This window comes from Cylas formicarius, unplaced genomic scaffold (genome assembly GCF_029955315.1).
Source record: "Cylas formicarius isolate icCylForm1 unplaced genomic scaffold, icCylForm1.1 PGA_scaffold_58__1_contigs__length_289150, whole genome shotgun sequence".
Lineage (NCBI taxonomy): Eukaryota > Metazoa > Arthropoda > Insecta > Coleoptera > Brentidae > Cylas > Cylas formicarius.
In genome coordinates, this window is record NW_026844339.1 from 26,212 (window position 1) to 51,085 (window position 24,874).

At 31.5% G+C, this 24,874-nt stretch overlaps 1 protein-coding gene and 1 long non-coding RNA gene across 4 annotated transcripts in view; both read left to right on the plus strand.

Moving 5' to 3' along the window:
• LOC132701657 (uncharacterized abhydrolase domain-containing protein DDB_G0269086-like) overlaps positions 1-24,874 on the plus strand; it is a 105,677-nt gene that overhangs the window by 25,726 nt on the left and 55,077 nt on the right. The window lies entirely within an intron of this gene.
• On the plus strand, positions 4,364-9,622 carry LOC132701661 (uncharacterized). Of its 3 annotated transcripts, none has more exons than XR_009618808.1 (5): positions 4,364-4,485; positions 6,549-6,733; positions 6,796-9,000; positions 9,056-9,237; positions 9,294-9,622. It is a non-coding gene; the product is annotated as an uncharacterized LOC132701661 (long non-coding RNA). The 3 variants fall into 3 exon arrangements; XR_009618807.1 differs by adding an exon at positions 4,736-4,793 and having other exon boundaries at positions 4,372-4,485; positions 6,796-9,237; XR_009618806.1 differs by having other exon boundaries at positions 6,796-9,237.

Here is a 24,874-nt window from a genome sequence, read left to right on the forward strand (position 1 = left end):
TCTGCACGAAAGTTTCAAAGAACATAAATTTGTTAAAACAGCTACCTAAAACTGAGGACATTGGAGCCTGACTGAAGGGTTTTCACGAATTAATAGTTTTTAAGATTTGGACGTTCACGCACTTTGCTTCATTTTTTTAAAAATAAACTCTCTTAAAACAAAGTTAGTAGTAGCTTTATATGTTGTTCAAGAAATTTTGGATCTTCCGACAGACATGTACGTGTGAGCTAAGTATATGTTTACTACCTATTTTGAATCCTGACTTCTAGTGTCTTATGTGTTTTAATTGAGGTGTATTTGATGTCTTTAGTTTTTGTTGGCTTTTATTTTAAAATTGTATTGTATTTTGACCTTAAGACCTATCTAAAATTTGTATTTGAATTAGGGTCATTTTGGAACATTCAAAATTTTGACAATATTAAGGTAGTTTTTAAACAAGTGTCAGCAAGTACTTTGGGTGACGTCACTAGGTGGCCCGACTCCCAAAACGCGAATCAACGTTGTCCTTTCAACTGCTTTTAATGCTTATAAATTAGGTATGTTCAACTTCAGTTTCTCTAATGTGCCTACGTAAAGAAAACTTTTAATATCGCTAATCAAGTTTGCACCTAACGCGCATTAGAGGAACGCGAACTTGAATTAAACGCCTGTATATACAATTGTAAACCGTTTTAAAAATACCAAGTCGCATTAACTTAAAATGCATTAAATATGTGGATTATCTCCCTTGAATTCAGATTAAACATTCGTGTAAACACAAAATGCGCATTATCTGTCAGTGCTATCAGACAATTGCTAACAAAAACGCATACAACAGTTGGTATAATATTAACATAAAACCACTAACATTGAGATTATAATTGTTCATACTTTGTTATCCAAAACATAGCGGATTTTTTAATTATTTGTTAAAATTTTAACTCTATGAAGGTGCAAAACAATTAATCATCTGTTCAAAGAAAACAAATATTTCAGTGTAAATTTTAAAATTCAATGTCGCAAATCGCATTATAAGTTAATGCGCATTAAGTATTTGTGTAAACTTGGTTACCGTACTTACTCGTGGATCAGATATTCATTCGGTTAATACTCGCCATAGGGGGCTGTTTACTGTTCCCAAACATACTTCAGCCCAGTTTCAGCGCAGTTTCACGTACAATGCTATCAAGGTTTACAACAAACTCCCTCTCTAACTGAGATCAATCACCTCACTAACTTCATTCAAACCAAAACTTAAGCAATACATTTATCATAATAGAGACCGATCATAAAACTAGTAACTATCAAATTGTATATATGTATTTTTTTCTTCGAATTCACACTAGCAGAGTCTACCATTTTGAATGAATGTCTAGATATATATAATTTATATGCTATATTTTATTTTATAAATTCTGTCATATACTCGTTTTAGGGGGCTGCATGAGAGCAACTATGTTGGATGCCACCCCCACAGTTATATATTTTTGTAAAATATCTCCGTCGAAACCGAATAAAGGCCCTTTATTATTATTATTATTATTATTACTTAACAAAAGATTGGAACGATTTTACGTGCAGCATAATCTCGAATTAAAAAGTCGGTGTCATTAAGCATTGTTTTGGGTGCTGAAACAAAAATTTAGGCAACTTTTGTGTATTAATTTTAAAAAAATGGAGTACATTATATTACATTAATACATACATTACATTACATTAATATGTGCGTGCAACTTTTGCACTATATACTATAGCTATAGTAGATCAGTCGATAATAGAACCTGAACCTGAGAAAGCTCTTTTGTAAGTGGATGGGAACTAAGATGAAATAAGAATTAGAGATGCAGTTGTAAATATGTTACAGTGTAGAATTAAACTGACTACGTATCTATAGAAATCGTGTTTTATTTAATTTTGTATTCACTAACTCAATAACCTAATAATAAACCATTTAAGAATTTTAAAAAGTACGCAAGGTTTCTTTCTTTCTCGTAGAACTTCCATTTCACTATTTTTCGCGTATCAAAGCCATAACTTCTTAATATGCTGTCTCAGATTCGAACAAAATTTTTGGTGTTAGGGTTCAGTATTTTACGACTATTTTCCATATTTTTATCAGAAATTTGGGTGTTGAATAGAATCTCTGAAATTTCTTTTGGTGACTTTAACAAGATAGTGGGTAACATGACAATTTTTTTTAGTTGTATTCTTTTAAAAATAGAAGAATTAAAATTTTCCTAGGTACTTACACAAAGTAACCATTACTTTGGATGATCGCCATTATTAAATAGTAATGATCTTGATTGTATTTTTGGATAGAATTAATTTTACGTCTTTCTAGTAAATAAAACAATCCGCAAGTCAGGTTAGAATAGTCTAAAATCTTCAACAAGGCAGAAAACATGTTCCAACGCGAAGGTCTGCTTAATTTAGAATTGATGGTGCCCGGTTTCAAGCAAAAATCGATTGAACGATACTTTTATCAACCGGTTTTATAATTTAAAACAATACAAAAGATTCAGATAAAAAATACTAATTCATAGTAGTTACAACGCTTATTTTACTGAAACACACAATAATAGACACATGGAAAATGTGTTTGGTAAACGACATCTTATTACTAAAGCAGCCATTTTTAACTATCAATAAGCGTTTGTTAAAATTTGCTGAATTGAAGTTTCTATTGTTGCTCGGTATAATTTTTCTAATATTAGAGTGAAACTAACATAGTCTAGGAGTCGAGATCCTTTAAGTTGATCATCTGAATGCTGCATAGGGAATCGATAAGATGATATTATTTTCCAGAATTCAATGCCTGTGTTAGCTCTAAATAGTCACTCTACAGGAATTAACACTTGGGAAAAAAAATTACACCAAAACTACCGCATCTCGGTGGGTAGGGTTGTGTTTACGGATTTTGGTGTTAAACTATTACCATTACTATCACAGATCAAGGTGTTTGGATTACACAAACAACAGATTGCATATTGGTTAGTCAGTAATAAAAAAGAATTTCCAAAAAATACAAATTACGCCTATATTACACAATAAACGTGTTGTATGTTGAATCTGATGATTTTGTATAATTTTCTATCAAAAACATTAAAATTAAACCCCAAAAAATGACCATTACCACAATGAAATGTATTTGTAACTTATGGTTGCTCGCAGCAACCACCACAACAACAACGGCATGTCAAATATGCATCCCCAAAGGTCTCAATTTCAATTTGGTGCCGCTAAGGAATATTTTGTTATAAATTTTCTTAACATATTATTCACAACTCTGGCATCAGTCTAGTTCCAGCTGTTGAAATTATTACGGCTTTTATTTAAGTTATTTTCTGCTGTTCCACCTTTCTTTATTTACACTCATATCAGGAATTGTTCCAAAATTCTTAAATAGAAGAAAATAATTTTGTTGACTTATGGTGAATGTGCTAAATAAATTGATTTCAACATGCAATGATGAGATTTTCAGAATGTTTATAATTTACCCAACAGGATCATTTAGCACCGGTTTTTATAACCCCTTTTAATTGAAAGTGCTATCTATAAAATAAACAAATCGCTTTAATTATTTTTAGTTACGCGCTGACAACTACGTATTCTTATTTAATGAATCATGAATAACGCTGGAAATAGGACCAATAATGGAATTAAATGAGCTAAAATGGTAAATACGGACCAAATCAATAGTTAACATAATATTGTGGTTGCAAAATCTTGGCCCTTGTTTTACTGATTGGTTCAAATTTTGTAGGAGAAAGATAAAGAAGATGCTTATTGAATTAACTTTAATGTAAGGTAATGATGTAATATAGTGATAATGTTGATATTGTCACTGGTTTAAGTAAACTATTCCACGTTGTTCCAACAAACAAAGTTCAGGCACACAATTCGAATTAATTAAGGACACAAAATTCTAAATAAGAAATTAATTTTAAACTACTAATTTTCTTTAAGATTATTCACGATACTTCTCTTCTGAAGTATTTTTCTTGAATTATTGTTATAACTTGTTATGGCACAGTCCTTAGGATTGTTGGTCTTTTGTTAATTTTACTTTTTGAAGCCACTCTGTATGACCAACATACATGATTCTTGTACAAGTTCATTTTCTCACCAAGCAGGACATTTTAGGAAGAGGCATTTTTTTCGTAGAGTTAATAATTAGACATTTTTTTATTTGGTAAGCACTTCCGAACAAGCTGTATACATCTTGTAATGAACTCTGTAGATCGGTTTTTCAATTACTTACTAACCAAAACACAAAGTAAAAATAAAAAGTGAGCGAGTATGTCCGATTAATGACAAAATTATGCGACACACATATCATTACAGGCAAGCAATTTAAAATATTTTCTAAACCGAGTCCGCCATTTTGGCGGACGCCCAATTACTTCGGGCGTTAAGTACATGCTCGCCTCTTTATAAACCGAAAGTTTCCACTTCGCGAGTAAACAGTGAACTCGAAAATTTCGACGTCGTCTTAGAAATCAATCTGTAAGTTTACCTTTTGCATTTATCCGTTCTTTATAAATTTTATAAATGTCTACGTCTATCTAGAACGCGGTGTTATCGTTTCGTTCGTTTCGTTCGTGCGAAAACAAGAAATGTCAAACGCGGGAATGATCGCGACGCACGCTAGAGTATTAACGATATTAAACTGATCGCAAAAAAAAAATCAATACGACTTACTGCTGGTCTGAAATAAATTCTGAATTTTTTTGTATAAATGCTTCATTTATGTTAGATACAGTGGTTTTACATACAAACTGAGTCTTGACTTAAGATGGAGGAGCAACCTGCAGGTATGTATTTTAAAAAATTATATTACATTTATAGAAGCGATCTCTATAATAGTTCTTTTAATTAAATATTGGAAGGATTAATAATCATACAAGGAACATAAAGTATGGTTTTGAGGAAACTTTAGTTAACTGTTCTCCTGAATCAGTTTCTTATTACTCATTGAACATCCACTTTTTTTATGGTGAAAAAACTGGCTGCTACTTTAAGCTAATTTTCCATTAAAATTTGCAAGGCGTGCGAAACTAACATTCCAATATTTTAAGGGCATTCTACATGAAAAAATGAGGAAAATGGTTTCTGAAATGTATAATTTTAAAGTGTGTGTCAAACTTTTAAAAAATATATTAAATATCCCTTGTTGGAATTTGTTGAAATTTGGTATTTTTATTTGTTGTGACAAAAGGATTATTGAGATAACTGGAAGATATTTTGAACAGTTATTGTAGGCGTAATAATAATAATATCCAGGCAATTAAATAAAATCACTTTTAAACATTTTTTTTAACCTAGTACAATTTGTATTAATTAGTTAATTAGTAGCTACTCAACCGGTACCGATCTTATTATTATTATAATATTATGAGATTTTTGGACAACAAGATGATAGGCCTTCCGGACCTAACACCGGGTATGTAAAGCATCAGGCCAAACGGTAATTTTAGTGCCTGAATTAAAAAAGGAGAAAATAAGTCATTTGTGTGAATTTTTTGTTGAAAAAATTCGTGAAATTTTGGCTGCAACACCCTTTGACCCAAATATTCTAATCTAGATAGAGATGCGTTATTCTCTTTTCACTACATATAAAACTACCATATTACAAGGAATCTGGATACCGGTTATGAAAGATATTAATACAAAACTGGTTAAGATTTGTTGCCAATTAGGAACATGCAATAAGAATTTTTTTTCGACAACGAAGCAAGATACGAAAAAACGTCAAGAGCTCAGGTGACATATTACATTTTTTCGCTGCTAAGATAAGCTTCAAAAAAAAAATTAGGCTACGTCGTCTTAGGGTTTTGGTTAGTTTAGAAAAAACTAATATCTTATGTGGACAACGTTAATTCTAGTGCTTTTTTTAACAGTAAACAGTAAAAGAGATGTTTCATTGTACAGGATACAATACAATACAAAAGATACAAAATCAAACGAACTGTATCCTTTAGTGACGAAAATGCTATTCTTAAGAAAACGAGCACAAACTTTACAGGCCTTTAAAAAAAAATTAAATCCGCAAATGTAAACCATTTTTTAACCATACCATAGAGATCGGCAATAAAATTCTAAACGACAACATGAACTTTCACATGCTAATATACAGTATGTATATTAACACGGAAAATCAATCTCAATGTGAATGTCGTTTACTTTTGGTTGTATTGGGTTCAACTTTTAACTGTAATTATTTTTTGTAGCTTGTTTTTTCTTATTATCTCTTTACTTATATCATTATTCAAGATCGGAGATAAATAGCAATAATTATCCGTATTGTTTTATACACATTAATTTTTTTAGTAAAATTTCAGAATACGTGTGATCTTTTTTAGACTCCCAAGCAATAAAATTGCGAAACGTCAATCATGTAAGAAAGTTTTTATAAACCCAGCACAAAATTCATCAATATATTCCATAATATTGAAAGAGAACCTGCTTAAAATTTTTCTTTATTAGTTTAAATTTTTTGTTTATTATTTATTTATTATTATTTTTATTAGTTATTATAATTACAATAATGCCCATAAATAAATTTATAGACAGGATGCTTAAAGTGAAATACGATCCAGTTCATGGTGCGGATTACGAATATCTGTTCGAATATCGATACACCCCCGACTATCGAAAGTTACACCCCATCGAATTCTATTTTAATTGGCCTTGGAAATACAGATACTGGTTTCAAAACCAACCGTATAGAAGGCAATTGTACAAAATTCTCCGCGTGAGTATAAACCTGATGTATACAATACATTATTCGGATCATAATTCGGAATTATTTTTCAGCTTAGGGAGCTGACTTACTTGAGATGAGGAAGGAAAGTTACAAAATTTCGGTGTTAAATATGCGAATATATTTCTTTTTTTAGTTTGCGTATTTTTATTAACTATTTTCCAAGGAACCACATTTACAATTACATTGTTGATGTTGAGCGGTACAAATTTACACTACATAATTTATTTATGATTTAAAAACAAGATAATTCAGGCTCAGCTCGAGATGTTGGAGTTTTGAAGATTGGAAAATTATCCATTTTCTACGTGGAGGCCTTGGTGGTGATAGATAGCACTTGATCCATAATTCTCTGTCTAACATTTTATTCCATATTTCAATTTTATTATTTATAAATCTTTCCTGAATTAGTGGCCCAAACTATAAAAGTATATTCTACGTTCTACGAAAATAGTTTTTTATTAATATTTCCGAAACAGGTTTAGAGAAGGTTTTGAAAATGTAGCGTTTTAGTCACTTTGCCATGCTGAATCTGATTTTAAAATTACAAATATTTTAATGGGGGTCTTAAATTTTGAGGGACACAACAAAAACTGCAATAACTTTTTCGTGGGTTACCTGTTAGACTTTTTTCTTATAAAATGAGCCGTTTTCGAGGAAAATGGATTTAAAAAATATGGTGTTTAATATGCCCATTCGATTTATCAAAAATTAAAAAAAACATTTTGATGGATGAGAATCCACTGGCGAACTTCTAAATGATTTGGAAAGCCTTCGGGTCCAAAATTGGATAATGGTAATGAAGTATTCCTTGCATTCTCATCATTATATCAAGCCAAAAATTCATTTTTTTACTCCTTTCCGGACGCTAGATTAGTGTACAAATAGGTATTTTACAACCTATTTGTACACTGATCTAGCGTCCGGAAAGTGTCACTTTACCACGTCAGTTTCGTGTCCCACGGATTCGAGCCCCTTCGGACATTTCCGGGATTTTACCGCACGGATTTGGGAGCAATCGGATGTTTTCGCAGATTTTTCCGCACGGCTTGAATTTTGACGTTTGTAAATTCTGACGATTATGTCAGTGAAAATATTGTGTTGTTTGGCAAAAATGTACCCAAAAATTAACGGCAGTAGAAAGAGTATAGTATGCGATACGTTTGAGTAATTCGTTTATTAAACAGTAGCTCCGCTGCGCTCCGCTCGTGCCAAATTCATGACTTAAATGCCATTTACCGAACTTGTTGCATAATATACTATTACCTGCGTCATAGAATTGGAAAATAACGTGGAAACTTTTTCGTTTTCGTTTCGATTGGTAATTTATATAAACACGTCCATGTGTCCTGGGGTTCTAAGGTTATTTAAAGATATTTAAGGATTAAATAAAAAATTGCTAATAATTTCAGTAGATTTTCATTGAATGTATAAACAATATTTATTTATTTTTAAAAATTTAAGGTTTTGGATTTATAGAAAATCCTGGAACCTTCACCAACCTCCTTGAAAATATTTTCGAAAGTCAAAACAGAATTCGTTCAACTCTTAAGAAAAATTGAGTTAAATAAACCCTACATTTTTGAAAACAGGAAAAAAGATATTTTTTCTCTGAATTAATATAGATTGTGGTATGAAGAAATATTTTTTTTTAATGTTTTTTTCTTTTTGTTCCTATCGATTTGAAAAAATTAAGAAAGAACTACAAAACTCTTATATATGAAAACTTTTGTATCTCTTGAAATAAGAAAGTTAATAGGAAATGACGGTTATAAGGGAACACACAGTACATATGTTAGAAAATACTTTTCGATATGGTAGTCTGTATGGAAATATTCCTTCGTGCTCCCGCACAGCGACACGCGTATTACCATTGCAATAACAGTAATTAAAATTAAAGACACTGTAAATGAGAAACATTTTAATTTTTAATGAATAAATATGATGGTAACTCTATTTCGCATTATAAAAGTCCTTTCTGCAACAGCACTGTCTGCCCATACTACTATTCTATAAAACAGTGTTGAGTGCACCACGAAGAGAATGTGAGTGTCATCGAGTGATTAATTTCGAAGAATTAATCAGAAATGAAATGTTTGCGGTGGTGTCCTCTGCGAGTTTATAATTGACGAAAATAGTCTCGCCTGGCTTTTGTCCAACGAAGCTTTTCGTTTACTTTTGCAAAAATTTCGACTACATTTATTCACAACGATCGTAGAGTGCGGTGGTGCGACAACAGTGCCTAATAAAATAGGCTAGTGAGTATTTTTGGGAGTAGGCGTCGGAAAACACTCGTTACATTGACGCTTGCAGAGATGTCATTGAGGGCGCGTTACAATCCCGTATATGGACGCGAGTTATACTTGGGAGACACCAGATACGTTCCCGATTATCGGCTTCACAGATCGTACGAATTTTACGATTTTTGGCCGATGAAACTTAAGATTAGATTGTGGAATAGACCGTTCAGACGCTGGCTGACGTCTCCATCGTTAGTGAGTATCTATCGGAAGTGGCGTTCGTTTTAAAACTGGATATAATTTACTTTCAGTTCAGGCAACAGCTTTATTCCAACAAGAGTGATCTGATACTCGAATCGGCAACTTCGCGATTGTCCCGTTCCATCGTTAGATATTAGCATTGCATTTATTTTATTGTATTCGTAAACATTATATTTGATTTAAGTTACTGGGTGTTTTTAATCGGCACGCCCCTGTTGTCAATTTGGCAAAATTAGCTGTATTAAAATCAAACTTGTCACGTAAATAGTGAAATTATGTTATTTGTAATTAACATCTGTGTGTTAATGGTAAAAAATGAAAACAAAAAAAAAACAAAAAAACAGAATAATCAAAAATAAACGAATAGCTAAATGAAAAACTACAAAATTGCAAAATTGCATTTATTTAATCTTGTCGACCTTCACTTGAAAAAGTGCTTGCCTTTTTAACAGGCAATTTTCTTATATTTGAAATCAATGAATCTGTCGAAACTAAAAAAATATGAATTAAATCTTCATTGCATTTTTTTCTTGATATTTTTCTGGTATTGTGTTTTCGACAACGGCTCTATTCTTTATATAAAAGTAACGATTTTATGACATCAGTGAGTACCTAGTTTCTGTATAAAAACAGGAATATTAAACCAAGGATAAAGTCTTACAAACCGTTTTGCAGTGTCCAAGGTCTAAATTGATCAAATCAAGATTAAATAAAGCTTGGAGAATAAAGGAAAAACGACGAATAAGTGTTTCATTGACCTCAGTGATTTCGTTAGCTTTTGAGCAGACCTCAAGAAACCTGCGACAGCAGTTTCTGTCATTATTTTCCGAGGTATCCTCATACCTTTCCTTTACAGAATCAATGAAAAGACCCAGTTCTGATTTAAAAGAAGATATAATTTATTTGTTTCTTTCTTCAAATGCACTTTTTTTTTCATTTGCGTCCTGAACTTGCTATTTTTTTACGTCTTGCCTGTATGACAGATGCAGAAAGCATTCAAAAAATTGTGTGTGCATTTATTGTAGAAAGGCCTAATTGAAATGACTTATTTTGATGCGGTCATCTTAAGATCTCTTCTAAATTTTTCATATCTTTCGGACTAGCTCCACACACTTGAGACGCAGAATTTCCCATTAACAAATTGTAAATTTCCATATCCATCATTGTTTTATGTAAAATTCTAGATGAATTTTGTGGCCAGAAAATGTGAATAGATTTTCTATCTTTACTTCTGTATATTCAATTTCTGATCTAGCAACTTCGGCTGTTGCTTTACCAAATCAAAAAAACGAATTTGCCTATAAAATCATTTGGTGAGTATCTAGATTTTACTTTGGTGTCAGGTGGTCATTTTCACTTTTTTTTTAAGTTTTGGGACTATTCTGTGTTGCTGCTACTGGTTGTTTACTTTAGGGAGTTGCTTAAAAGTAACAATGTTGGATGTTGGCCCCAACTAATATTATTAATATTCTACCTAATGTGTTTTTGTCTAAAAGGCTTTTTATTATTATTATCTAATATTTTTTAACTTCTTTTCGTAGTAGATAGAGACTATATCTTTGTTGTTATTTTAGTAGTTTTCCTGACTAAACCAATAAATAAGGAAAAATTAACAGAGAGCCATGATGAACTAATATTAATATTCATTGAACGACTTTTGAAAGACCTCATTACTATGTGCTTAATATAATAATTTTGAATCGGAAAGGCCAGGTAAAAAAGGAAATTGCTACCAGAATTCTCCCGTACTTAGAATTCAAACTGTTTTCAATTCTTTAGGGGTACTTTAGATGTTGATATCTTTTTCATGTCGTTCAAAAGAAAACTGAAACAATTATTTCTTGTCTCTTAAAACTTAAAAAAGCAATGTTTTTTTTTTAATTTTTTATTCTCTGTTTTTTCCACAAATAATTTTTATACGACCTGACGATCAGATTTTTTGATATACAGAAAATTCTTAGCTTACGCGTGATAATTTGAAAATTCCTTTGGTGGATGATAGACTTCGGAACGCAGGAGAAGATTATTAAGAAATTGTTTAGCAACAAATATTTTTTAATTTTAAACATTAGTTTTAATGTGCTGTTTTCTGAATATTATATTTTATTTAAGTTCTTGGTGTTATTAGTCCGCTCGTCACGGGAAAAAGAAACCACACAGGCATTAGTGAGAACGTTAAAGTTAAACATAAACATAAGTACAACAGAAAATGAAATTGATTTAATTATTTCTTTTATAAATGGTTTTCATAATTTGATCGACATTTTAGTGGATTTATGAATAAACTAATAAAATGAAGAATTAAAGTGGCCCTGGAATAGGATGGACTAATTGTAATAGGTAGCCAACGAAAGATTTTTGTAAAGCCTCATTAACATGGTATATTTATAACAATTTGGAATGGGAAAGCGCGGACAAAAAAAGAAAATTACTCTAAATAAATGTAGAAGTCGCAGGAAAATAGAAAATTTGAAATAATAATAATAATAAAAAATAAATACAAAAAAAAATTATGCAAATTAAAATTATGAAGAAAATTTTTAGCAACATATTAACATTCAACTAGATCCAGTTTTTCTTCCTACCTACGGTTACCTATTTGCAATCAATTTTTTTTAAAGAGGTTTCCTTTTATTAGTGTCCCGACATTGATTTTTATAGATTATTACCAATGGAAAAATATGTTTCGGCAATTTAACAAAACAAAGTTATAGTTAAACGAAACGAGGAATAAAGGAGTTTACAGCGGAAAATTGTTTTTAGGATCGCCTTTGTTCTTCAAATTAAATTCGACAAAATTCGACAAAGAAAATGTCCCGTAGTAGATGGAATCATTATCTCGTTGGAAATTCAAATTGGTTCAATTATACATAGAGGACGGACAACTTCGAATGACCTGTTTTAAGGAAAGGCCGCCAACTAATTACATCCGAAGCAAATTTCTAACCTGCCATAAAATTTTTGAGTGAACTGTTTCCGCTTTCGGAATTAGTACACATTATCGGAATAAGTATTGCCGACTGTATTGCAGTATATTGCTGCACTTATATGGAAAACATATGAAAAAACAATAGCATATAAAAACTATGCCATGAAACAAATAAATACAACCACAAAAAACTAATAATTTTAAGGAACTTGGTGCTGTTATACAGAAATGGCCTACTCCGCCATTTAAGATCTTCATAAGGTATTTCTCTAAGGTACTATCTTGAGCTATCTAGATTTTTCGATTTACACAACCAACTTTACAGCTTTTTTCAACTTATGTAATTCTATCAGTTTGCGGATGACCAACAATTATACTATATCTATCCTTGCTTGACATTGATTTCGCTATTGATAATGGTGATCTTCAATTGATGTGTGAATTTAAATCCCATGTAGTGAAATTGAATAATACCAAGACAGAAATATACATGATCATATCCATGAAACTTAGTAAACCACAAAGATTTAATTTTTCGATTGATAACATCAATTTAAAATTGTCCGATTAAGATGTATAATTGTATAGCTGAGCTGAGTTGTTTCTTTTATTCTGTCATATGTACTGTTTGTTTCTATTTTTTCACTTTCTTCGTATTATAATTATATTTTCTTTTTGAATTTTAAAAGTTTTTGTTGAGATATATCTCTCATTTACTTGTGAATGTTAATTTTTCATTGAATATTGCCTTTGTACTTCCATTAATATATTATTATTATATTATATTATCATTTCCGTGAGTAAAAAAATTAGTCATTTTATTAATTGTTATTATATACATAGTGTTTCAAATCAAATGCGAAAAATTTAAGGGGGCGATTCGTTGTCGAAGACAAAAGATTAAAGGAAATTTAAGAAAAAACTTATTCAATGATAGTTTCAGAATTGTTTTTTAATAAATTATTTTTAAAATATAATTGTTCAAAAGATAATTTATAAATGTTGGTACAAAATACAACACTCTCCTAAATTATTTGAACTTGAATTTAAACTGTAAATTTTATAAAAAAAAATCCTTGAATAATCTAATTCAATATCCCGCACTTGTTTTAAGAAATATCCAAATATGCAGAGACTGGGTTTTTATAATAGTAATATAGTAATATTTGATTGAGAAAACACTCGATATTATTAATAGGGTCGTAGATCGTTGGAATAAATAATCGAGTTATTCAGAAAAACGTAGCTATATTCTTCAATTCTCTCTTTCTCCTATTTTAAATCACCCATCGGACACTAGCCTTGTTGCCGATGTGATCGCAAAATCCTTGAAATACCACATCTACCCGCATTATTTTTTGGTAATAAGATTACATGAAAAAATAATACCATTTTAATAAATATAAAATAAATCACATTACAACCCAATTGCTTAAAAAGCTTCAGATTTACAATATTATGACATAGCAGTTACGACTTATTTCTATGGATGCTATGTAAGGACCTTCATCTAACAAATAGGCCTTAGAGCAGAGGTCTGACTTTGTTTTCTTTCAGAATTTTATTTTCACTTCACATTTGTAGAGATTATTTAACGTCGAACAGCTAATTTGACCATATTAGTATATTTAGAAAATTTAAAAATTTTGCAAATTTTATTTTTCTCGGCACGACCAAAATGACAAAAAAAGGAAGTATATCTGGTAATAGAATGCACAATATTGTTCCAAAAGTAGTCATTATCTTTTAAACAAGTAGACCATTTTGTATTGACTTTTTCGGTCATATTTCCTTGAGGGAAATATAATAAAGTGTATTTGATTTTTACGTAATAATTGTTTAAGAATTGAATAATGAACGAAACTGATTTCCGTTATCACTTAACATGCAACTTGGATCTCCAACATGTATAATAATCTATGGACTATATTTTGGTGATTGATTTTAACAGTAAAAGTCACATATTTTCTTAGTGTTCTCATTTCTAAATTCAGCCTTTATAAAATCGATGAATAAAAAGCGCTATTTTGCATGCCGCACGTATTGGAAAACATCCAACAAATTTCTCGCTAGGCTCATATTTTTGCAAATATTTGTCACAACACCAGCGAACTTTGCACGAACGAACCTGTGTAAAAACATACGACACCATCGTAAGTATTCTGGGATACAATTCGTTTATATTTCCATTTAAAATTTCATTTTTTAGTGATAAGATAATGTTGGATCTACAGTACAAGCCTCTACATGGCGTGATAGATTACGAGTGCTGGCCTAGCTCAAAATATGTACCCATTGACATACCGGACTACAAAATTAACAAACCTTTGGATTATTATGGGAGTTGGCCAGAGTATTGGTACATTTATACGCCGCTCCGAGATTTCAGAACTTATTTGAACAACTTGCTTCGAAGAGATTTGAGAGTATGTTTGAGTTGATTTAATGTACTGAACTAGGTCCATGGTATAGTTTTAGCCTTAAGCCATTATGATAATCGTGTCAGATCTCTCGGTTTCAATTTGAAATTTTCACTTTTCCGGTCTAATCCAACAATTATTCCGGGTTGTGTATGTTGACGTCTTTTTTGTTTTTAAGTTTGGACAGTCTAAACTTATAATTAACTTATCTTATGCAAAATAACTTTCAGCCAATTTTTAAAAAATTTAGTGTGCTGTAGTTCTTGACTGACTGACCGGACAAAGTTGGACAAGGGGATTTTTAATAATTTTAATAATAAACAAAATCATACTGCCATGCAATTTTTTCATAAAGGCTGAACCAAAACATTTTTCTACTCCCGTCTGTAAAATACCTAATTACCCACTGATCTAGCGTACGGGAAGCGTCACTTTACCACGTCAGTATCGTTTCCCAGGAATCCGAGCCATTTCGGACATTTCCGGGATTTTACCGCACGGATTTAGGAGCGATCGGATGTTTTCGGAGATATTTCCCACGCTATGAATTTTGACGTTTGTCAATTCTGACGGTCATGTCAGTGAATGTATTTGTGTTGTCTTGCGAAAATGTACAAAAAAACTAACTGTCGTAGAAAAAGTATAGTATGCCACACGTTCGGCAAACTTTTTAACTCACTCGTTTACTAAAAACTCGCTCCGCTGCGCTCCGCTCGTGTCAAATAAACTCGTGAGTCAAATTCCGTTTACCGCACTTGTTGCATAATATACTATTTTCTACTCCCGTCTATAAAATACCTACTTACACACCGATATAGCATGCGGGAAGCGTCATTTTACCACGTCAGTTTCGTTTCCGACGGTTCCGAGCCACTTCGGACATTTCCGGGATTTTGCCGCACGGGTTTGAGAGCAATCGGATACGTCTTGAATTTTGACGTTTGCCAATTATGACGGTCATATCAGTGTATTCGTGTTATTTTGCGGAAATGTACCTAAAAACTAACTTAAAAAAAGTATAGTTTGCAACATGTTCGGTAAACTGTTTAAGTCACTCGTTTATGAAACACTCGCTCCGTTCGTGTCAAATAAACTCGTGAGTCAAATGCCGTTTACCGCACTTGCTAAATAATATACTATTACATAAAGGTTTATTTTATTACCATCCAAAGTATGCAAAATTGTGGCACATTATTTTGGCCCGATGTCATTAAATAGAAATTAAATAGAATAAGTAACCACCGTAAATATCGCCCTCCCCTTATAATTAAATGAAATATGATTTGAATAATAGCAGTTTAGATTTTTTTTAAATGTTGAAAAAACTGAAAAATTTGAAAAACCATCAAAGTAGATTTAAAAACTATGCATTTCTTGTTGAGGAATTAAGTAGAATAAAATCATTTAATTATTGACATACGATAGGATGGCGCAATATATGTTTTAGTAACGTTATTTATGTCTTATCCTCGCTTAAATTCATACAAAATCCTTATAAAAGTGTGAAATTAGATTTAAAAAATGGAAAATTAAATTGATACTTTTTAAAAATTGAACTGAGGTGGTTTTTACTTGATGAAAATTTATCAGAATAAATAAGAACTAAAAGTTCAGATTTTCACGAAATTATATATTTTTAAATGACAATTGTTTCGACAACACCGGGTCTTTATTAAATGTTGATGTTGATAAAGACACGGTGTTGTCGAAACAATTATCATGTAAAAATATATAATTTCGTGAAAATCTGAATTTTTAGTTACTATTTATTTTGATACTTTTTACTTATCATCTGTCGGACTAAGCCATGTATGACAACTAATATATTGTCATATTTTGGTTATCGATATACAAGTAAAAGCGAGCAACTTAAGTTGGCGATTCATATCGATATATCGGGCTACAAATATGGCGAAAAAGTAATGCTTTTATTTTTAATTTTTAAAACGAAAATAGATGGAACTATAAAATATTACGTAAAAAAAATCTAGTGGATTGCTTTCACTTTATAAGGCGTTTCTTGTTATTGCTTTATCTGACATTGCTAGTTTGAATGGAAAATATGACTAATTTACTTTGAAATTTATTATATAATCATTAAATTGTTCAATATTGGGAGGCTTAATTTACTAATGGTGAAGTACACTAATGCAGAAATGCTAGATGCATTTTATCTACGGGCACGCAAATAGAAATTTAGTATTAATTGTAATACAAACTATCATTTGTTTAAAAAAAAGAATCCCCTCGTAAGTTTTTTGCCGTTGTATAAAAAATGCCGGAGTTTTGTGAAAATATGGCTGTTTGTTTTCAAGATGCACACTATCGGTCCTAAATTAGGCGCTTGAATTTTGCATACCTTTTAATTGTAAAGAAGAAATTGTAAAATTTAAAAACCATACAGTAAGCAAAATACCCCCTTAAAAATGTTCTCCAAAAAGTATAGTCTTTATTTGTAATTGATTATTGTTAAAATATTTGGAAAATTATTGAAATTCACCTTTACCCAGCTTTGAACATCGATCTCTCGATAACTGGACATAGGATCGAACTAAGCCCAAGGGTTTTATTTAGAACCTCAAAGCTACAATATACTAAGCAGCATTTTAAAAATTGACCTAAAGTCATTTTGCATATGAAGGATTCAGGGGTCTCTTGGAAGTAAATTTTCGTTAGCCCAAGAAATTTTCTTTAACGAATAACAAAAAAAGCGACCACAAAATTGCATTTCGTATTAATTAGCTTCGAAAGTTAACTTGGCTTATTATTTTTTAGTTGAGACAACATCAGTACGTCCATACTTACTGGTAAGCAATTGAGTTATTCTGGAACAAGTTTAGACGTAAAGCAATGATATGTGTGTCTTAGAAATTGTATCCTAATTGAAATATATTAGTTTAAATTCCAAATTACTTTGTTTCTTTGCAGTAACTAATTTGTTTATTGTGCGATTTAATACCCATCATGACAATATTTAATTGCTTAGTTTTAGAAATGTAAATGGTAAAATATGAAAGATTTCTTTTCAAATCAAGGTCGTCATGAAGGTCGTGGTCACAGCCCCCAGCTTTCATTTTCGTGAAACTGCTAAAAGCCCTAAACCAAAACGTATCTGGCTGACGATTAAGCCTGTGATTCTTTTATTTCCATGACGGTTACTGTGCTGCCATTGTTATTATTTATTTATTTATTTATTGTTTACGGGAAACATTACTTTCTCCTAAACAAGGGTCTGCACGATACCAGAACAATATATTGTGCTGTTATTAACACCAAATCAATTTTAAGCAATGCATTGGCTTAGTCTCATGGTAAACATCAAAAAATTATTCAATTTAATAAAACCTGTGCTAGAACTGTCAAACTGACTGCTTTTGCAAATCGATGAACCACAGAGATATTTTTGTTCGGTCTACACCGAGTATAGCTATAATTGCTTTTGGACGATGATAGAATATGCAAGAGCATTCGACTTCCGGTCATAGTTTAAAATAATTTGATTAATATTCGCGAAGTTAAATAACCGAATGTTTAAACTGAGTGGGAAACGAATGCGTTTCGATTCGTGTGATAATTTCCCTTCAATTGCAGAAAAGTTTAAATCCATTTAAAGTTGTATGAAAAACTCTCGCATCATTACTTTTTGTTTTAATTAACGTTTCTAAATAGTGTATAGGTATTAATAATAGCAACATAACAATGTTGTTATACGCATGAAGAAAACTACGAGCTTATGGTTAATTTTATATTGTTAAAAGCTGAAATATACAGCGCGTCTCACACTGTCAATGGAACTTTACACGTTTGAAAATACTCAGTGTCGCTGTGGTGCCATTTCTATCGAACAATTCCGAGTATTTTTTTGACAATGTAGGCCTTTTTTAATTTTGGAGCGTACTTGAAATGTTACATGAAAATAATTCGTGTTATATTAGATATTTTTACTAAATAGAAAAAAAAAAAAACAAAAGAAGCTTTTTTTTAAGCTGTCTGTAATGAAAATAGCTATTAATTTTAATTTTTAATTTAGTAGATAATTATTCTACAACATCTCGAAAACTACAAGAGAAAAAAAATGTAAAGTATGGGCTGTATTCAACGAACTGTATTACTGTATGTATATATGTAGGCGTACATTGATAAAATTTTGGTTCGTTGATGATTCCATTACAATGCGTGTTAGAAACGCAGATTTAGATTGAAATCTGTTCAAAATCGAGTAGAAAATTTTACTGTAAAACGTGAAATTTTAAATTTATATTTCCGGGTTTGATGTAAATTTCGGTATAATAAATGGCGCGAAATCTGGTTTTAGTACTTTTAAAGCTTTTAGAGGTGGTTTTGGAGCTAGGTCCTTTAGAAGAATTTTTAGCTACTCTAAATACTAATTTAAGAGCACCACTTCTAAACGTTTGCCTTAAAACTCTGCCTCTAAAAACTAACAAACTTAGTCTTAGATTAAGCTCTAAAACCTCACTTTCTAGCTTGAATGGTAACATTTTATAGTCGATTTCGGTCAGATTTCAATAAAAATCATTTTGTTTTTTTGGAAATTATTGCAACAAAAACCTTTTATGAGTTAGCAGATTTTAACGTAAAACCTCACTCTTCTGCGTCGAACAGTAGGTCCAAGGAGGACTTTCGACAATGTTATGTCAGATCGACAACGAGTAGCAAGGTTTTAAGTCTTCAACATTAAAAAATATATATCTGAAAAACTGCTATATTTATTTAATATAATGAAAAATTACAAACTAAAAATATTTTCACACAAAGGAACAGTAATTGAACCTCTGTTTTCGACTCATTCTGTATATCAGGGATGGAAGTGTAATTACAGCAGGATAAAAAAAACGTGTCTGTTAGAATCATTCAGCAATCATTACTTTTAAAACATTTATTAACTATTTATTACGCGGCGAATATAATTATCAACCAAAACCCGGACAAAACAAAAATGTCGACGACTAACCCACATTTCCGGCTTATTTATAAAATCGCGGAGTGTTTTTACGCATTCCGGGGTGACGTCAGAACGTGAGTCAAAAAGTAAATAATAGAGAAAACGTAGATGTTTTGGGAAAGCCTTAGTCACAGCAGGCAATGCAATAGAGACGGGGCTGGACGACCGGCTTTTGGCAACGTTTCAGCGAATTATCCTGTTGATGCAAACAACCAGGTGAAGTTTTCGGGCAAGGCGTTTGTTTTGCCATTTTCGTGGAAACCAGGTGAAATAATATTCGAGTAAGTACCGTTTCTTTTACCTTTTTTCTAAGGCAAATGGTGGAATGTAATTTATTCTTCTCTATCTTGCGTAAGCGTAACCTTTTTTCAAATATGACTAAGGGTTTGGAGTTCAGGCACTGCTAAGCTTTCCTTATTTACTTATTTATTTTTAAATTTGGGACAGTGAAAACCCAATATGTGTCAAATAATATGTGGACAATTTAACTTTAATTAAATAGTTACATTTACGTATGATATTTAATATTTACTTAAAGCATGATTTTTTTTAATGTCTTACATTTTTTATCAAATACCTTCCTTAAGGGAACTCCTGGAACGAAACACAATCTAATTGAATTAGGCTCCTATCAATTGCAACTACGCTGCTAGTTATCGAAATAAGGAGAAGCCGATTTAAAAAAAAGAATTGAGTATATTTGAGTATTTAACAAGTGCTTAAGTTGATTGAAATATCTTGAACAAATTTCTTAGTACCAACAATTAAAATCATCGTAAGCTATCGTTTCCAATTAGTTTGCCGTCACTGTATATACACTTATTTTTAGCGAAAATGATCGAGACAAGATATGATCCAATCCACGGGTACGATTACACGTATTGGACCGACTCCAAATACTTTAGGAATTACAAATTTTCGCCACCCGTTACCATATTGGACGATTGGTCGTACAGATCGAGGGTCTGGTTTCCATATTATTGGTCAACTCGTCGTCTGTTTCAGCACTATTTGGATTACAAACCCTCGGAAGTGTCGCTCAGAGATGTCCGAGTAAGTTTCAACTTGAATTCAACTATATAGCTTAGATATAAAATAGTGGACCTAATACCGTAAAAATTACGTTTAAATGATTTGCAGAAGGAGTGGCCATACAAACTGAGAAAAAAATTGCTGATTCAACTAGCTGAAATATTTCAGCATCCTCTGTACAAAATGAAAGAATTTAATATAAAACATGCAAAGCGCTGCCTGCCTTCCGGAAAATTTATCCCATATTTTATTCAAAGACACAGCCGGCATCTATGATAAGCACTTACAAATATTTTAGGTAGCTGTTCTGAAGCTACTAAGGATTGGAAATTACGAAGAACGGTTATTGAAAAATGAATTTTGAAAAAGGCAATTCCAACATCGAGGTTTCCATGTTAACATAAAGAAGTTTTGGATGTTCTGCAATTAATATTACCACATGTGTACAGTCAATTATCCCAGAGAATTGAAGTTTTTTTTAAAAATCTCATACGTTTATAATAACAAATTTGTACATATTAAAAATCTCCGGTTGATTCAGTTCGACTTCTTGAATAGATCTCCCAAGTGATGCTTGTAATCTAGCTTAAAATAAACTATTTCATAATTTCCAGATGAGGTGAAACGTCATGCATGAAAGAATTAAGTATAGATATAGTTAACCTCACATTCGCCAATACAGAAATAAATACATTTGCATAAATTGTAAATCAAATTTTTATTTACTTAGATCTCCTTAAATGTTCTAGTAAAACTAGTTAAGTGTGTGAAAATCGCAGTTTAGAAACAAAATGGCTCAACGTGCCGGTTAGAGTAAATCATTCCCTTCTCCACGAAAAAATATTTTTTTCATCGTCACTTCGAAAATTTCTAGTAGTTATGTGGATTCAACCGATACCGCACTCCGTATTTCCATAATTTCCAAAGACAATAATGTTGAATGAATTTAGTGCACCAAATGAATGATGATAATTGCGAATTAAAGCAAAATTTCCGATTCGACTTTTTGACTCTCAATTATCAACAAATCCAAACCATCGACTTCGAAAACACATGTTTCTCTTCAAAGGAAGTTTCGAGAAGATAAATTAAGGTAGTTGGGCCATTAGCGCTCCTGAGAAACTAAAAGAAAAGAATAACCCGGAAAGTGCCCATTTACAACCGGCTTCAACTTTTTCTGTGCCTGGCTGGGAGCGTTTTTGTCGCAAACCGTATTTCGGAACTTATTATCCAGACTTAAATTGTCCAATCAGTTTAGACCTTTTAAGCGAGGATTTCCGGTAAAATACATCTGTTATTTATGATACAATTATAATCATATATCAAATATATATCTTTTCAAATATTATTTTCCGGGTGTCCTGTTTATTATTATTTATCTTATTTGTTCTTCCCTATTCTAAATAGAACACGCCCTATATTAAAGCATTTTTGAATTAAACGACATATTTTGTATGTTATATGTATTATTGCCTGTTATATATAGTATATTGTATATTATATTTTGATATATCAAAGTCAGACTTCACAGCAGTTAAATTCTTTATTTTTGGTTTCCATTCTTGTTGTTTTGTTTATTTGGAGAAAAGTTTGTGTATTTTTAGTAGCGCAGAATTGAAACAGTCTTGAGAGTTTCAATTTTTTAAAAATAAAATTAAATAATCTCAGTACACTTTTTTAGTAGGGATGAAGAAGTCTTCTTAGAATAGCAGAGATTAAAACATGAAAATCAAGATTTTCTTTTGTCATAAGTGTAGCACAGTATAGTAAAGTTATTTTTTTGAAAGTTTATTTAATATTTTGTTATGGTATTTTTTTTTAACTCCTTAATGTATTTTACATTTTTCAACTATTCAAAAATTTCAATTTTAAAATGAAAAAATAAAATTTGCTGAAAAATATCCAGGATAGGAAATAAGAAAAATTTTAGGACTGTTAAGATTAAGCAATTTATTGATTATAATTACTAAAATTACTAATTATAACATTAATTAATTTTTAATAAAACTCTTGGCTTCTTCAGAGCTTGACCAAAACTGGCTTGCATTTTATCTGCATCTGCTTTTGTAATGTTTGAGGGGGGCGGAGCTAAATGAGGGGCATAAACACCGTCTGAGTGATTCCCATATTAGTGACAGGTAGAGACTTCAGTCGCGGTTAAGATTGTCAGGTTGCTTATAGATTTCTATAGACTCTCGGATTTTTCGTTGGTAGAATAAATGATTACAAGCAAGAATAAAATTTTATGTCCGGTTTCATGATTGTGTTCGGCAACTGCTGATGAGTTTATTTGTCTTAGTCTTAATGCACGTATGCATGGAATGCCATAAACTCCTGGCATCTCAAATAGAATTTTGTCTTTGACCGATAGAAGATGTTGAGAGGTTTTTGGATAAGTGGTAAATCTGAAGAAGAGCAGAGGTAAGGTGTGAGTTCAATTACTCGGGCTGAGATAGTTTTACGGCTCTGTAAACAAAAATCATCACCGACGATTTTTGGGCAGGATGGTGATGAGACAATGCATTATGGTGTCGGTCTGTGTGCGTAGTTTTTCTGTAAACACAATGACCCAATGTTAGATCTGATTTTCTATTGATAAGAATATCTAAGAATGGGAGGTTGTTTTTGGTTTCTATTTCATTGGTAAAACGTATGTTAGGGTGTATAGTGTTTAAATGTCTAAGAAAATGTACTACGGATTGTTGACCATGAGGCCAACTAACAAAAGTATCATCCACATAGCGTTTCCATAAATTTACTTTTAGATGGAAACTGTCGAGAGCTTTCTTCTCAATAAACATATTTGCGATGACTAATGATAGTGGAGAACCCATAGCTGTTCTCGGCGTTGACCGTTATAAGTAACACATGTTCCAGACAAGCATTTTTAAATTAAGGTGAGAAGGTTTGGTTCCAGATTCTCGGATTTTAGTATATAAATTCTTCTACCAACGAAAAATCCAAGAGTCTATAGAAATCTATAAGCACCTTACAAACTTAACCGCGACTCAGGTCTCTATATGTCACCAATATGGGAATCAGTTATCCGAGACGGTGTTTATGCCCCTCATTTAGCTCCGCCCCCCTCAAACAATATAAAAGCAGGCAGAGAGCAAAATGCGAGCCAGTTTTAGTCAAGCTCTGAAGAAGCCAACAGGATGATTGGCGAAACGTTAGATAGTTTGACTCAACAAAAACTGACGCAGGAGGAATCCAGAAGTTTTATAAAAAGTATTACAGTAGCCTGTGGAAGTTTCTTTGAAAAATTAATTAATTTTATAAAAAATATCATTTTATCTAACTTCTCTTTAATTTGTTTTATTTTTTTTTTTCATTATTTAGTTTTGCTTTTCAAGTGAACAAATAAATTTAAGAAAATTTTGATTTTTTTTTCGGTTTTCTTGGATATCGAATAAATTTAACAAATTTTTTATTTTCAGCTGCGGAACAATCTTTACTTTTAAAACGGACGTTTAAATTTGAAACAACGGACTTGTCGCCTCGGCGCTTGTATTTTGGTGAAATAAACATATCGATGTAACCTGTCTCGACTACCTGTAAATAGACGTGTCTCAATAAACCAAATCGTTTTCTTCCAATCCCCCCGTTTAATTAATGGAGCCGACGGAATTTTATTCGTCACTGTCAACGTTGGGATCTGTGTATTTATTAAAAACCAATATCAATTAGATGTTTTGAATATATGGTTTAATTTAGCAATTTGCGGTATTTTGTTTTGTCGTTCATTGTATACCAATTCAAATAATAATGTCGTGATGATAAAAAAGAATTTTAACAACTTTCAAATTAAGCAATCAGCTACCAAATCCATTTAATAAAAATCATTTGATGTTTTTCCGATTCACTCTGAAGTCTCGAGTCTTGTTAACAGCTGATGGGTGCTGCTGAAAATATATTATCCATACAGGGTGATTTAGGTTTTATGGCACACTCAGAAATGAGAGATAATTCTTATATTATTTTAAGCAAATAAGTTTATATACACAAAACTGATCTTGATAAGTAGCGGAGGTGGTCAATTTTTTTTTCTTTTTTATTAATTTAAATATCTCAATCACTTTAAAAGAAATCAATTTAAAATTTAGTGTGGTCAACATTTCCTGGATGATCGTCATTTTAAGCATTTTAAAGATTAAAGGACGGCAAGTTTTTCTGGGTAGATTTTTTGTCCCTCTCTCAAACAAATGATTTGCTTAAATTTTGCTATGGTACAAAATTCTTCAAAACTAAAAAAAAAATCCTTCTACCCTCTGATCCCCGCTAATT